The sequence below is a fragment of the Aphis gossypii genome, chromosome X (genome assembly GCF_020184175.1).
Source record: "Aphis gossypii isolate Hap1 chromosome X, ASM2018417v2, whole genome shotgun sequence".
Taxonomy (NCBI): Eukaryota; Metazoa; Arthropoda; class Insecta; order Hemiptera; family Aphididae; genus Aphis; species Aphis gossypii.
The window spans coordinates 44,867,294-44,884,193 of NC_065533.1; the positions used below are offsets into that span (position 1 = coordinate 44,867,294).

At 28.4% G+C, this 16,900-nt stretch overlaps 1 long non-coding RNA gene across 1 annotated transcript; it reads left to right on the top strand.

Annotated features, from left to right (window-relative positions):
• Nucleotides 1-8,147: 8,147 nt before the first annotated feature.
• LOC126552753 (uncharacterized) lies at nt 8,148-13,144 on the top strand. Its single transcript, XR_007606166.1, has 3 exons — nt 8,148-8,877; nt 9,831-10,004; nt 11,046-13,144. It is a non-coding gene; the product is annotated as an uncharacterized LOC126552753 (long non-coding RNA).
• The last annotated feature ends 3,756 nt before the right edge of the window (nt 13,145-16,900 follow it).

Genomic DNA, 16,900 nt, shown 5'->3' on the forward strand with positions numbered 1-16,900 from the left:
ATAATCTATACAATTTGTGATTTGCTATGTGAGAGTGTGTGAATTGTATGATCAATAATGTCTTTGAGTTCCACGAAAACATATTAATAATTAAAAATTGAAAATGAGAATTAATTTTTTTTTATATAGGATCATTATTATATTCAACGAGGTATATTATACTTTTTCTATATTTTAAAATGAATCTAAGGTGTACACTTTCATGTGCTAGAAATAAAATCATGTGTCTTAACTTAACAAATCATTAATGAAAATGTCATATTTACCAACATTTTAAAAATTAAAAATTGAAAATAATATTTAAATTTTTTTTTTATTTAGGATCATTATTATATTCAATGAGGTATATTATACTTTTTCAAGATTTGAAAATGAATCAATGGTGTACAGTTTCATGTGTTAGGAATGAAATAATATGTCTTTAATTAACAAATCAAAAATGAAAATGTCATATTTACCCACATGTTAATAAAAATAAATTGAAAATAAGAATTTATTTATTTTATTTATTTAGGATCATTATTTTATGCAATGAGGTATATTACACTTTTTCTAAATTTTAAAATGTATCAAATGTGTACAGTTTCATGTGTTAGGAATGAAATAATATGTCTTAAATTAACAAATTTTTAATGAAATTGGCATATTTACACAGATATTCATAACTAAGGCTGTTGAATGTAGATAGTGTTCAAGGGGTTTGATATAGGCAATATTCTATACAATTTGTGATTTGCTATGTGAGAGTGTGTGAATTGTATGATCAATAATGTCTTTGAGTTCCACGAAAACATATTAATAATTAAAAATTGAAAATGAGAATTAATTTATTTCTAGGATTATTATTTTATTCAATGAGGTATATTATACTTTTTCTAAATTTTAAAATGAATCTAAGGTGTATAGTTTCATGTGTTAGAAATAAAATCATATGTCTTAAATTAGCAAATTATTCATAACCTAGTGGCTATAATTTAAGCAGAAAGTCTAATCGATTTTCGTGCTATATAATTTATAAATTATACCGTCGAGTTTTGGCAGTTTAGCGAAAACATCTTGTTTATCGCAACAATCTTCTAAAATCCTAACTCTAATTATAAGTATACATTAGGTATATATTTATATTGTGATAATTAATATTAGGTATAATATGCTATGATTTTGTTAGAAATTATATAAACAAACCTAATACAATCTTAACAATCTTTGATATTAATAAAAAATAAATAAATTGACTAGGTACTTATAGTATTTAAAATAGGTATTCTTGGAAATAGAGTCTGCTAACACATTAACACACTGTTACTCTCAAAATATCTTACCATGTACCAAGTTTCCATAGACGTAGAAGTTTAATTATTTTATTATAGCATTATAATTTCAGATATTCTTTACAGTTACCTTAATATACAGGGGACGAGATATATTCGAATCTACAATACAATGTTATCATCTTATTTTTTTTTACATAAATAAAATATAGGTACCTTAATACTTTAGTATTTTAAATAAAAATATTTATAATAATTATCAAATTAATTTATTTGAAATTAATCATTATACATAGATTATTGTACGAAATTTTATTTATACCTAATTCTTATTTTTAATACTATTTATCTATACATACAAGATACACAAATGTCCTTTTTTTATTACTTTAAAATGTTTGTAATATTAAGTTGTTACAACTTTATAATAATTATCACCAGAACCTTATAATGTAAGATAATATTTGTAATGTCATATGTGCATACATATAATAATGTTATTTACTTAGTTTCAAATAGTGATTTCGTTCTTATATTAGCATTTACCACAAATCCACAACACATATTATTTTAAATGTGCTTACAAATAATCCCTCATAATAATACTTTTCAATTTTTAATACCTGTACAATGTAATAGAGTTAATAAATTTTAGTTCTAAATATTTTGTATTATATTAATAAAATTTGTTTGAATTTATTTTAAGTAGGTAAAACATTGTGATATTTTATGATTAAAAAAAAATATATATATAAAATATAAAATAAATATACAAATTGCTATTGAATAATTATTTTTTTTTGTATAATTAAGTCAAAACGTCAACACTATTTTTATTTTAAACTTATTTATTACGGAAAATCACTATAAAATTTCAATTGAACAAAATAAATTAATTTTATATTTAAAAATAAATATAATTATATTATTTTTATAAGCATAAATAAATAATTTTATTTTTCAATAACACATCATCAAATAAACGATTAAAACTTTGGTAATAATCTAAAATAAAACAAATCTATTATTTTTATATAAAATTTTTTTATTAAATCTTTATATCTTTACATGGCTGTAAAATTATTTATAATATTCTCTAAACCTACAATATTATCAATCATATTGAAATAAGAAGGATTTTTTAACTCAAATGAAAATTGTTAAAAATATATTTACTAGGTATTACGGATTCATTACTGAATTATCAATATTGTAAAATTTATGTATTCTCTCGATCGTCAATGTTGTTAAACAGGGTATAATATACCTACGTGACAATATTGCATTATAATAATTTTATTAAAACTTCCATGACTAACGCTATGTAGTCCATGATATCGTAGAATATATAGCAACGTTGGCATCACTGTTCAACATTTCAGGTTCGTTGTGCCCCTTCCTGAAATTGAATATCCCTCATTTTCGTGTTACATCTCGTAGTGTGCACATCCGCGGTACTAACTATTAAGCCGGCCCTGGACGCCGCCGAAATGCTGTGGCGAACGCCAACAATAATTAATTAGCGGCCAACAGCTATTACTACCATCATCATCCCAACGAACAGCACTTAACAAACAGCAGGTAAATTGATTGTCTTTAATAATAATACATAATATTGATTTCAAATGTGAGCATTACTTAAGAGGATGTCGTTGAAGACAAGACGCGTGGCCACGTGGCCATGACATCATCATAATATATTAGTCAGTAAAATAATTTCTTAAGTTAAAAATCATGTTGATATAACGTCTTATAAGTCGATGCACGCAGGCCGCATGCACATAAAAACATGAATCATCGTCACGTACCACCTGAGCCTTTTCGTACGTTTCAAAACGTTCATACGTTTTTTTCGGACATGTTCGAACATAAACAACAATCTTCTCCGTTCGCGCACGGCGATAAATGAATCTGTATAATATATTAAGTAAAAAAATATTTGAATTAACGAATGCAAATAAATGTTAATTTATCGAAAAGATTGTAATTTTCAGTAAACTCTTTTGTATTATACAAAATAATGATAATTCAGTGATTATAATTCAATTTTAATTCATAAAAGTATGCAATTTTCATCGAGTTTTCTTATGACATTATCACGTAAAATTATCGTCCGTAAACCGAATTTATAGACAACCCAGTAATATTTTTATTACACTTTATATAATGATTTTATGTTAAATTGGTTATTTAATATAATAAATATTCCCTACATACTCACACAGCATAGTTATATTTAATAAAAGCCTATTAAATATTAAATATTGAATTAATGATATTAAATCAACATAAAAAATTCTTTGAATAAACGTTTATTAAAGCTTAATTAAAAATTAAAGTGTCATTGTTTGAACCCTTTTGTAGTGTTGAACTAATTTTAAAAACTAAACTTTATTTAAAATTGCTTTGTAAAACCTCAACAATATTATAATTTAATATTGTATATTTGCATTAAACTTAGATCTTAAAAATATGTATTCATTTATTGTACAGAAAATATAATATTACATTATAAACACATTACACTAACAATTACCTTAGAAGGGGTTTTGGATTACAATCCACCCTCAAAAATTTGTCTCGTATTAATGTATTATGCACTTGGAAATCATGTTTTTCAACGTTAATTATTATTATACACCACTTATTAAGATTTATATACCCCCCCATAATGAACACTAATAAATTATTATATTAAATTAAAACAAAATTTAAGAATTGGATAATAAAAGATATTTTTATAACATTCTTTAATATTTATACTTTTTATAATATTTTAATTTTCATTGTTATTTATTTATATTAAATCTAAACAAACTTAAATAATAACACAAATTTGAAATCATACATTTATTTTATCAATAAAAGATTTAATACTGTAATACTTTTGTAAGAGATTTGCTTTTTCATGAAAAATTGTCAATTATGTTGTCAATATTAATATTTACACGTCTTGTTCACAAATTATGGTCATGAGATTTTCCAAACGGTCTTCACTCATTGTTATTTTTAACTTGGTCTTAACAAGTTTTAGTTTTGAAAAAGACCTCTCTGTTGTAACACTTGTCACAGGCAACGTTAAATTTTTGTTTTGGTTCAGTTATTGGTTTATCATTTCACAATTCACCAGATTTATTATTAACCTTCGTAGGGTTGGTAAAGGAGTAAATTCAACTTTACTGTTTTTAGAAAAGTTCTCCACTCCTACAATAATTATATTCAAATTGTTATCTGTCCCTCTGTTATTAACTTTGTTTTTTACACTATCAATCAACATAGTGGCTGTGAACAAGTATAAACCTATGGTTTTTAAAGTCTTGTTCAAAGATTCAAGAATATTGAAAAAAATTTTAAATAAAAAAGTTGTGAACACATATTGATTGTGTATTAAATAGTTTAGCAGACAACTGCAAGTAGCACCTGTTTTTGCATCACTGTAGTAACTTCTGTGGTCCGAATATCTTCCACAATATTTATTATTGAATAATGCCTGCTTAAAATTGTATGTAATACTGAAGAATTTAGTCGACGTCGTTTATTTTGGTTTGATTTATAACAGCATCTATAAGCAATTACAAATATCTGTAATTTAAGTTATAAATAAAGGTTATAGGTAATCTAGAACTGCTACCTCATCGGTAGCGGTGTTGCATTAATAGTATTTAATGTTTAGTTCAAATTATATTATATATTAATAATTAGATACCTAACTGTATTATTCTTACCAAAAATAACCGAACATAAATTTAATTTAAAAAACTTCTGTTTTCCATTTTTGCCAGTAAATTAAAAATTGGATAGTAAGACATCAGTAAATAATTTATAAACTATCTTTTTATAATAGCTTTTATAGAATTTCTTCCCAAATGTAACAAACCATTTACCTAAAATAAATATTTTATTGTTTATTGTAATGAATAAAAAATGTAAATTAATTATTTACATACCAAATAGTAAGCATATCTTTATTTCTTATTTTTTCTTCAATAACTTCAAGATATTCAAGATCTTTAGTGGCCAGTTAAAGTAGTCTAAGGATTCATTGTTAGATGAAGACTTAATGCTGTTTTTTTAACATTAATGTACTGTCTAATTTAGATAGAATTTCTTTTTGTTGCATACTTAGATGTTTAATGTCAGTTTGAATATATACCATATTTCTTAATAAAGACTTCAATATTTTTTGAGTGCCTATAACAAGTTTGGAGTTTAAAGTAATACAGTTCTAGTTGCTAGTAGATATTGATAAACTTATTACACTATAAACTAACCTTGTCAACTGATAAATTACTACAGTATCGAGAACCGCTGTCAATATTATTTGTAATAGTGTACAACCTATAATAATACAATTGAAAAAATCAATATAATATCACAATAAAATATCAGATATTTTTGTATGTAAAAAATGTTAACTAATATATATAACTATGGTATAAGTAGATCTTCTTAGGCCATGCATATAACTTATTATATTATTCTTGTTTTTACTTTTTTTTTTAACTATTTATAGACAATTTATTTGGAAATGCTTATAAGCTATCATTTTATTATAAGTTACCCTTAGATAGGCAAATTATCAGGAGCAATATAATTTTCTATAAATCATTAATCATACATACAATACTATAATTTATTTTAGAAATTAAAATTCAGATACTATAAATCATATTGTATTCTATTGATATATATTAGAACACTGTAAAGCTATTTCAATAGATAGTATATTGGTTACATTGCACAAATGGAATATACATTATTATTTTAATAAATAATATTAATTTATTGTTTGCTATTATATTAACCTGAAAAAAATAGGGCAATCAATTGATGATTTAAGTTTTTTTGTCTTAGGTTTAATTTCATCTTCATCAAGATCGGAAATGTACATTGCCTTTTTAGCCTTTTGTTTTGCAATTGCTTAAGATTTTAAACAAAAGTAAAAATCACACATACAATTTTATAATTTATGTACATTATATTTGTAATTACACAATTATTATATATTCTTGAGCTCATTACTTTTGCTTATAATACTCATATTCAATTTTATTTGATATGCTACACTGCTTGATCAATTTTTTAGTATTGTGTTTGTTTTTTGGCCATGTGGTATGCACAAGTACCATTTTTATCTGAATACTAAAATCTTGGAACAGCTGCTACACTATTATCTCCAAAAAAATGGACAACAGAAAATGTTGCCATTTTTTCAATATTAGGAAAAACTAAAAAAAACTTAAGTTATTTAAATTAACCAAAATAGTAGCAGGTAAAAATTACTATATCAACATTCAACAAAATTTATAATTTTAAAATATAAATATCAGGAACAAATTAAAAATACTAATATCATTTTAAAGATTTAAATGCTTAAAATAACAAAACATAAAAAGTACCTATTCAAATGCAACCACTAATCAGATAATAAATTATTTCATCATATTATAATTATAGGTATAGAAACTAATTTAATTACAATAGTTAAAATTAAGAAAATATTTAAAAAAAAGCTAAATTATATAATACAGACATTTAACTACAATGTCTTAATTAAAGTACTAATCATTTATTGAATAGGAAAAGCATCTTTACCAAGACTATTGTTTGGAATGACATATTTTGAAAAATCACATGATTCTATATCAATTGTAATAAGGTGATTAGACAGTTCATTCACAATAGCTTAGGTACCTATTTTCATACTATTAATTGTTTTTTTCATAAAACAGATAAATTGTGTTGAATGATTGAACTACAAATACTTTTTCTTACTACTTTTATGAACGCATATATTAACAATTTTAAAAATATTAAGTTTGCATCCAAAAATATGTAAGCATTAAAAAATGATTAACAATTTTAAAGTCCGGTTTTATGGCTATGGTCCACCACTGTATGTTTTTAAATGTTATATATTGATACTAGATCTAGACCTTCTATTCAATTCATACTCACCAAACATTTGAAATTCATGGAATTGTTTTACAACCTGCTCCAATGGTTTCTTATGTTTTCGTATCATTTTTTTTAGAGTTTTCATATAGTTTTCAAATGGAAAACATGAGCAATTATCGAAGGAACCAAACTTTCTATAGTCATCAACAATGTGCAATAACTCTAGAAAAATCATTATATATTGAAAGTCTCAAAGCTAAAAGTTCTTTAGTAATATCATTAACTTTTTTATTCTGCAATCTAACCGAAACGAAATCGCTTATGAAATTATTATATTATAACAATATAATAATGCAATAAATACACAATATGTTCTTCGCTAATCGCTCTATAACTTTAATAAATAAAGTAAACATGACAAATATACCTGTGCAATAATATATAGCAGAATATAATAAGCAGCTAGACTTATAAATATTCATACAATATACTGAATATAATATATGCACGCCTTTTTTACGGTACACTTGCACTAAAAAATTGAAAAAAATTAACACCTCCTCACATAGAAAATATAATTAATATTTTTAATACAAATTGGGTATGGTTATTTATTTAACAATATATTTTAAAAATTAGATCGACATTATTTTTAATATTGAATAATAATTGTGTCAGTTTCATTGAAAAATGTTGTGTGAGTAATGATAGTAATTTAGCTATTAACAAAGTCTAATTTTACTAATAAATTTATAAACCATTACAGCTTAGGTCAATAGAATGTGGTCGATTGCAAACTATACAACTGCCGCCATGTAGTACTCGAGAAAGTCGAATCATACTGCGGTGACTGCAGATCGTCCACATCTGCAGTCTTTGTGGCCGAGGCCTCATCACCCCAGACAAATACGGATGCCGATTATTCCGTTCGCGAGACTGCGAGCGCCGCACCAGCCGACGGTGTCGAGGTCCCGACAACGCAAAACGCTAAATTTGATGACGCAATACATATTCACGGCGTACGGTCCGCCGATGGTGCTGGAATCCACACAAGGAGAGCTGCGTATCAACTTTTCTCCACGTGCAACGCCCTGTGGCCGCTCGTCGGAAATTCGCCGACGCACAACTACAGCAAGTGTTGCAATGTAAATAGATATTTCCCGCAGAAAATTCTACCGATGTTCAGATACTACATTTACCATGACTGGTACACCTTGCAAGACATCGGCAAACACATGGTAGCCATGCATTTCGGACTCGCCATTAACCGATGAGTAAGTAAGACGCATGTTTGTGCGAACTGCGACACAGTCATGTACTCGCCGTTAAGCGAGCTCGTCCAACACTGGTATATAGCGCACAGTACCTTCCGCAAACGCGTATTCGCGCAATTCTTTCACATCACGCTTAATACACATCTACACAGAGTGTTGGCCATCACGGGGAAGCTGATCGAAGATATCCGGCAGAACGGCGGCTGCCAGACACTGATGTACGCGTGCCTGTTCTGGAGAACGTGTACAAGGAACCCCGAAACCAGCGTTTTCCGTGCAATTTTCACGAAAAGTCGGAAAACCGGTTTTATTGTCAACGTTGCAACGCTATCTTTTCGAGCTCGTAAATCGTGTATGACATACACCGGCTCACAAACCAGTACATTCATTTAATGCGAGCAACCAGATAGCCGTTCGTGTAAATATCAGCGGTGGTGAGTACTGATTTTGAATTTTATGGATTTTATATTTTATAATTTTGAATGATTATCAGACATTGAATGTTTATAAATATTTACCTAGTAAATCTTTCAGGCATTGGTTGACATGGTCTCAGAGAATAACATTGTTTTTTTAGTTCCAATGGTACATGTCTGACTAGTATAGCAAGATCATTTTTCCATACTTAAATTGAAAAAACTAACAATAGATTTAAGATGTTAGCAATTTAATTTCTACTACCTAGTTTAAAAAATTGGTATTATTTGTTTATTAAACAATACAGTATTACCTATACATAGTGATGGACTATTTTCATATCTTAAGTCTAGTGATTAATTAACAAATTTTTTAAGTATCATTATCGATGGTCTTTTTACGTACTGTAAGTTTTCATCTATCAATTACAAAACAAAAATAGATTAAAAGCATAAACATCTCTTTATACTATAATTTTGAGATTTGTGCTTTTTAGATGTATAACTACTGAGGTTCTATTGAAAGTTCCGAACCTAATAATCATTATTTTTGAAACATAAGGTATAGGACATTTATAATTTAGATAATAAATATAAAATAGATAATATGCTTTTAATATGATTTTTTGGAAAATTAATTGGTAATGGTGAAAACCGATGGAGATGTAACGATTTGTTTTTATTATTTTTTATTTTGCACGATCCAATTAATTTTATTTAATGTTCCTTTATTTCTTTTACATATTTTACAATACAAGCATGGAATTTTAATAAAATATAAATTTAAAAAAAAACACACACACACACATAATTAAGTACTTAATTCTTATAAACTAATGTCTACATGTATCCTGTTTTCCACAACAAAATTTGGTATGGGTTGTGAACGTTTTTTTGCAAATAAGTGTATAAAGTTATTTAATAATATTTATATCAGAATTCATTAACACATTTGTTTAAAAAAATTTTAGTGCGGAGGTCTGCCCTCCGAAAACGGTTCCAATAACGAGTACGGGCAGGTGGAAATCGAACGGATGGTAAACCGTCAACTAAGAGACGATCACGAACATACCGAAAAGCAAAAAGCTGAGGGAGCTTTCTATAAGCATTTCGAGGAGATTCTGAAACTTGCTCAGCAATATAGGGTAAGAGTTTTCGATTAATTAATTTTCATTTTTTTTTTTTTTTGTATAATTTCTTTGTAAGTTAAGTATATTGTTATGCTTTTGAAACACTGTATTACTTCTCCGGAGGTCATTTATTTTTAAGACCAATATTCTAAAATAGCTTCGTTCAAAATTCCAAAACCTATACTTATATATTCGATTCTTTCTTTATTTTTTATTTTACTTCAGACACATTTAGAATTAAACAATAACAATATATTATTAATTTACACTTTTCATCCACTAGTGCCCAGTGTCTTAATAAATACTATGAAAACATATAGAAAAATATTATTGTGTAAACTGTTTTTAAATTTTTTTTTAATTTACTATAAATTGAACTTTTTCTCAGTTTTTGGAATTTTCATCTAATCCTTGTCAATTTTTGATAATAATATCTATTTTAAGTGTTGATAATGTTCATTTTTATGGAGATTGATTACATGAAACCCGTTTTAACAACTTTTTAATCGACATAAGATAAAATAATTTAAAACGTCAATTATTACCATAGGTATACTTAATATCTACCGTTGGATATATAATATTTTAAAATTCAAAAGATATGAAGTAGATATTACACGTAACTGAAACAAATAATTAAATTGTCATATTGTATAAAATATTACTTCTACAAAATTCATAAAATATATTCAATCATGAATTTGATAAATAGTACAAATAATAAAAGTGTTATGTTTCTTAAATTATCGGCCATTTTAATAATTTGCGTAAATATCCTTTCTAAATATTATAGATGTATATTTATGATACATTTATAACATAATAATATTTACATATATATCTAATATCTATATTATATATTTCTATATTATGGTATACACAATATAATATATTATTTACTATATACCTGAAAACAGTCCGTTTTCCTACTAAAAAAACATATTAACCGACTTACCGTGTATTGTATATATTGTATTGTTTCCATATATTAAAATAACAATAAATTAAATTTTTGAAAAATGTATTCTAATATTATATATATTTTTATATTTATAGTTACAAGTACATTATAGAAATTGGGCTGTTCCTAAATCGAATTATGTTCATGAAAATGTATTAACCAATGCCAATGATAGTGGAAACCATAATAATATGAGAATATCATGATTCTTCGTTCAAAAACTCATCGATATCTGTGCCAGAAGCTTATTTATATAATCGTACTCCTACTGGACTCACAGTCCCTGCTGTAAAACTAGAAAAAAAGCTGATATTTACACGAACGGCGTTTGACGCTACATGGATGTTTCACATTAAATGAATATACTGTTTTGTGAGCCGGTGGATGTCATACACGATTTACGAGCTCGAAAAGATAGCGTTGCAACGTTGACAATAAAACCGGTTTTCCGACTTTTCGTGAAAATTGCACGGAAAACGCTGGTTTCGGGGTTCCTTGTACACGTTCTCCAGAACAGGCACGCGTACATCAGTGTCTGGCAGCCGCCGTTCTGCCGGATATCTTCGATCAGCTTCCCCGTGATGGCCAACACTCTGTGTAGATGTGTATTAAGCGTGATGTGAAAGAATTGCGCGAATACGCGTTTGCGGAAGGTACTGTGCGCTATATACCAGTGTTGGACGAGCTCGCTTAACGGCGAGTACATGACTGTGTCGCAGTTCGCACAAACATGCGTCTTACTTACTTCTCGGTTGATGTCGACTCTGAAGTGCATGGTTACCACGTGCTTGCCGATGTCGTGTAACGTGTACCAGTTGTGGCATATGTAGCATATGAACATTGGTAGAACTTTCTGCGGGAAAAATCTGTTTACATTTTCGCACTTGTTGTACTTGTGCATGGGCGGATAGCCGATGAGAGGCTACAGCGCGTTGCACGTGGAGAAAAAGCGGATACGCAGCTCTTCTTGGGTGCATTCCAGAACCATCGTCGGGCCTTACGCCGTGAATATGTTTCGCATCATCAACTTTTGCGCTTTGCGTTGTCGGGACCTCGACACCGTCGGCTGGTGCGGCGCTCGCAGTCTCGCGAAAGGAATAATTGGCATCCGTATTTGTCTGGGGTGATGAGGCCTCGGCCACAAAGACTGCTGTTGTGGACGATCTGCAGTCACTGCAGTATGATTCGGCTTTCTCGAATATATTATGGCGGCAGTTATATCGTTTGTAATCGATCACATTCTACTGACCTAACCAAAGTCAAACAATCAAACCCGTGTTATTATTATTCATTGGTATACAACTTGAATAATAATGATACATCATCATGTCATTAGGAAATCCGTTCGTACCTAACACAATATTGGACGGTGCACATATAAAAAAATTTTATTGTTTAATATTACTGAGGTAACATCGCCTCCTGTAATTTTACCAAGTACGAATAGTTCACTCTACGAACCGTCGACATCATCAGGTACCGGAACCAAAAGGTGCAGTAAAGAACGATTTCAAACCCTACAACATCTTTGGAAACTAGAAGCACAACAGACATTGCTAGGTCTTCAAAAACAGAAAAGAAAGTTCCACCCATAAAGGTTCTTACAAAGAAAGGAAGAAAACCAAAGGTACTTGTAATTATACCTCAAAAGGAAAAAATAATGACGGCGAAGTGCGGTTTTTTCAACCGGGCACATGTTTAAATGCTGGGCCAAAAATAAATAAATGCAAAGAATTTCGTATGTATATAAACAGCAAGAAAAATGATGTTATGACGCAATATGAAAGTAGATAACATATTTTGCCAGTTCTACGTATTTCGTCAGTTGTTCACAAATAATACTGGACAATAAAATTATTAGTGAATGCTGAGTTCCCGACAAATATCCAGATAATATAACTGACATTCTATGATAACTGAAATTTTATCAAAACTATTATTGTATTACGTATTTTATTATATTTCACTGTGATTTTTTGAAAAAAATATTGTTTTATAATATTATATTTTCATAAATATTTATAATACGTACATATGATTAATTTTGATTTTTTTGTTTGTTAACAATAATAATTATGGAAAAATTTAATATTTTTCTCACACTGTGTAGGTACACATATAACACAATACATATGTATGTTAAACATTTTATAATTAATTCATTTTTACCTATTAAATGTATATCCTTTGTTAAGGAAGTTAACACTTGTTTTTATTTATTTGTTGATCAATGTGCTAATTAAATAATCATGTATTTCTTAAATTTTTTTCTTTCAAATAGCACTTAGTAATTAGTATAATATTTAATGTTTTTAAATAAGATTATATTTTATTCATCATATATCCTTTGTACTTCTCAATTCATTATCGTTAAGTGTTAAAACTCAGCCATTATTTTTAGACTTCATTTATATTTTATAACACACATCATATAATAATAAATGTATCAAAGTATAATATTATTATTTTGAATTAACATAGTTGGGAATTGAGTAATTAGCAATAGGTAATTAGATACAAAACAAAAATAATTTTATATAATTATATAACTACTTAATATAGATCAATGCATTATACACTAAGTCAATTTTTTTTATTTTTCACGTTTACATTTTTAAATTGAAGACTTGGTAGAAACAATACCCATCAGAATTTATATAAAACCATTGGAATTTATATACATATATGTATTATATTTATATATATATATAATATATAATATATATACATCATAAAATAAATTCAGGTTATTGAATGACATTCTTTTGTACGTCAATATAGGATAGTATTTTATTTTAGTTTTTTTTTTTGTGGTATACATGCATAAGTATATGGCTAGTTTTTAATATTTTTTACATCAAATATTTAATTATATTATGTTAAGTGCAACATGCATAATATCCGAGTGAATAAAACTTTTCTGCTTGTATCTTGTTTAGTGAATTGGCGAGCAGTTTCATATTTTTTGAAGTGAAAACTTCTTTAGACGCATTTAGCACTTTTTATGGGTACTGAATTGAACTGAGCCGTCACGTTGATAAATTAACGCTCAATCGGGGTAAGTCGGCTCGAGTCGACTAATAGCAATAATTGTCGCTATAGCAACAATACATATCAGCAGCATTTAATATAGATATTTTTTGAAGTATTTCAATTTAATTTTCTGTTGCACTCAGAAGTGTTTCAACAAATTACTGCCCCCCTCTCTATTATAGAAGATGGATGAAGAAAATCAAATTGCTGATAAATTGCAACCAAATTATAAAAATTGTAAACAAAATACAAAAATAAATAAAAATATAAAATTTTATTTCGTATTATTAATTTCGCCGTGTTGAAGTTTTCACTTCTGTCGTGTGGTCTTAAGTACACATAATTGTGTTTTTTTTTAAGTATCCCATTAATAGAATCCACCGAGTTACAATAAGTACAAATTTGTAACAGCAAATATTATATACCAATAGGGAATTGGTCTCCGAGACGACTGTACTTTGATTTTAAAAATTCCAAAACTTACTTATACCTGTCTTCAGAATTCAAAAATAATGTAGACAAATCTGCACTAGAAAGATCAATCTACTCCAGTATTATGGTTACCACGTAATAACATGATCAATAAATTTCCGGCAGAATTATATCTCATCACCGTTTTATAAATTATGCACCGGAAGACAATCATTATTATTATAATGACAACGGTTATAAAACCAGAACGAAAAATAAAATGTCGCGGTCCTCACGCCGCGCACTAATCGCGGATTACGGAATGTCGCGACGACAACAAGGTTTTGCACGCACAGTAGTCACTAGTCAGTATCACACGAACGTCACGAACGGTAAGAACGACGCACGTCGACGGCACCAGCTACGACGGACCACGGACGAGACAAGAGCTGCTTCGCGCCGGCACGCGCACAAAAAGACGACTGACCGCGTCGAACGTGGGCCGATATCACGTCCGACTGGAGAGGGAGAGGACATTAGCACTATCGTCGTCGTCCGACCATAGATATTGTCTTCAATGTCTATGAGTCCAACACGTAAAATCGCTATAGCCGATCGGCTTGAGCGAAAACGACACATTACCTACCTAATCAATTATTTAAAAAGTAGGTCAGCGCATTTCGGTGGCGGACGTTTGTCCATCGTCCCTTCGGTCCTCGGACATGATGTGTAATTTTACTGTAGGTGTTCGATTTGAATGCAATATGATTGCATTCGATAAAAAACGATTCTGAGCGGACGAAGGGATCTTTTTTATTTCATTTTATACGTTTCTATATGTTGATAAACAAAGCCGTAATTATTTTGTATTACCTATAATCGTGAAGTTGTATATTTTTTCTTCTTTAACCACTTTTATTTCGAGTATCATTTCGAAAATCGAAAAATGACCTGTTTAAAGTACCAGCTCAAGAACATTACCTTTCAGAAAATATGCTACACTTATACTTTTGAGCGAGTTTAGAGGGAGAAAAAGTGTTTACAGAATAAAAAATAAATAAACATCATTGTAAAACCAATATATTCCTCGCTCCGCTCAGAGTTTAAAACTCCACAGAATAATATTATGTTCTTATGTCTAATGAGTTTATGACTATATTCAATATATTCTTTACACTGTGTTAGTGTAGCTGACCAATGTGCATATATTAGTATATTAGGTACTTTACTTATCTAGACTCATATCTAGGAATTGGGCTTTTATTTTATAGCTGTCTATACAAAATTGAAAATATACGGATTACTTGTATCAGTTGTAGAATGTGCCACCGGGCGGTGCGTTATTTTAATAGTATATTCGTAATCGGTATGCTGAAAAAAAGAACGAAGGTTTCAACTTGTTTATAACAAAAATATGGCTGAAATTATTTTAAATATTTTCATTTTTATACTTGTTATTTTATCAGTTTTGATTATATGTATAAAATAAACATTAATCAATTAAAGTTTGAATTTAATTTCTATATATACATTTATATTTAAATCTAACAATATTATATTGTATAATATAAGAAACGATACAATTTATCAATATATTTTTTCGGTAGTCCAAATTAATAGCTTATAATGAAGTTGAATAAATGATCTATCAAAAAATATAATTAACTATATTCGGAACTATTTAGCTAATTTAACCAGTTACGGCATTGAATAAACTATTAGTATTTTAAGTAAAAATATATGTAAATAGCCAATAGTTAAACAAAAGTTAAGTTTCCCCGTAGTAAATTGTACTCACGTACCGCTACTGATTATAATATTATTATCATATTATTATGATTATATTGAGATGAACCGCGGCGGTGGCGGGATTTTAATATTAATACTTTAGTGTGATAATTTTCATTGCACGTTTTTGGGCGGCCACCTGTGCGCTATTATACAGCGCGATGAGCTTAATAATATTATTAAGTGCAATACGACGGGACGTGACTGGTCGCGGCGGCAAGGCGAGGCAAGACTATATTATACTATAGCTATACAGCCTATAATATTATAGTTCAGTAATTCTCGTAATTCTCCGAGCCATTTTCGGCGGCGACTTGCGATTTTGTATTTATAGCACAACAAGTTTGATGTCTACGTTTAGAATCCAGAACGAAAAGTCCGGGGACAATAGTCCATTTTAAAAAAAGTTGTTGGACAAAAAAATCCGAAAATATAATTAATAATTAATTTCTATATACGCCACTCACCTATGTATTAGTATTCAGTGGCGGAGAGATATAGGACAATTTGAAGCAATTATAGCTTCATATTTATATCTAATATTATAGGTAGGTCGTAAGTGGTATAATTGTAACATCTCAACTGCCGTGACAAATATTATAATCAATATAATCTAATCTAGTAGCACCGCTTCTGGTGGTATTGCTAAACCTATATAGAATATAGATATAGTATAATAAATATAAGTCACTATAGAGTGTAGATAGAAAATATTATC